Source organism: Gossypium hirsutum, chromosome D12 (assembly GCF_007990345.1).
Source record: "Gossypium hirsutum isolate 1008001.06 chromosome D12, Gossypium_hirsutum_v2.1, whole genome shotgun sequence".
In the NCBI taxonomy this organism is placed as follows: domain Eukaryota; kingdom Viridiplantae; phylum Streptophyta; class Magnoliopsida; order Malvales; family Malvaceae; genus Gossypium; species Gossypium hirsutum.
Genome location: NC_053448.1, coordinates 40,372,826 through 40,374,132, shown reverse-complemented (window position 1 = coordinate 40,374,132; position 1,307 = coordinate 40,372,826).

Sequence of the window (1,307 nt, the reverse complement as noted above, 5' to 3'; positions counted from 1 at the left end):
TAGTTGATTAATTAATGTTTTAGTGTCAAAGATTGAAAACTTTAAAGAGATTTAAAATAAGATTGAAAATTTTCGGGAAAATGACATATTTCACGTTAATCGAGAAAGAGAATTATATCCAGTAAGTTAGGACACAATGTCTTGAATTCCCGATGCACGAATGAATGCCAAAAATGAAAAGATATTTAACTATCCCGGATTTAAAAAAAGGATCATGCCGAGTAAGTTAGCACATGATCTCTTCTTAATTCCCAAGATCGTTGAAAAGATTCGTGTATTTAGATTTATTATGAAAATTGAAACCCCATAACTTAGGGTACGACCTTCTCGAATCTAAACAAGAGATTTTGCTTATTCAAAAATCATAATTTATACATTGAATAAAATCAATCTAATACGAAATAGTAGAAATAAAACACGATGTTAATATGCGTAACAAAACAATAATAAATATGATGATGTAAGCATAAGTAATACGAGCAACAACAACAAAAATAAGATAAATAAAAAGGGCACATCAATTATACATAAGTAAATAAACAAATACGACTAAATCGTTTTTCAAAAAAATAATGAACACATAAATAAATAAATATCAAATAAAACAATAATAACAATAACAATAATAAATAAAAATATCTATAAAAATAAATAAAATAAAATAAAATAAAAGAAATAAAAATAAACATCGGTGGACCTACGACGCCACCACAACAAAGCAACGTCAGTGAGATACATAGCAGCAATAGTTACCTTAGTGGCATCCTCCATGATGCCTTTGGCACGGAAGTATTGCTCGATTCCCTACAAGAAATTGTCCACATCTCTTGCAGACCTTGTCCCCTTGAACTCCTTGGGCTTGGAAACGTCAACACTAGGCTTGGGTGCAACAGCAGCTAGCCTTCCATTGCCCAAGGCAGCCTTGTGCAGAAATTCTGTTGAATTTTTGAGAAAGTACAATGTCTCGTAAAAGGACTAGATTGTCAAAGACTACTCCTGAAAACCCGATTGTGGTTGATGAAGAAGTGAAAGAGCAATTTGATTCAATTTTCAAGCATCAACCTATGATGCCAGAAAAAGGTTTTAACCTGAAGAGCAATGATGTGATGGTTGTTCCTATGCCAATTAGAAAGTTAATCAATGCTCTCAAATGGGAACGATTCTGTGATGCTCGTTCACTTAATGATGAACTAGTTCAAGAATTCTATGCTAGTTTGACTACGCAAGATGCTACTGAAGTCATTGTTCGAAAGAAAAAGGTACCTCTTACTTCTGAGTCCATCAATGATTTGTTTAATTTACTAGAT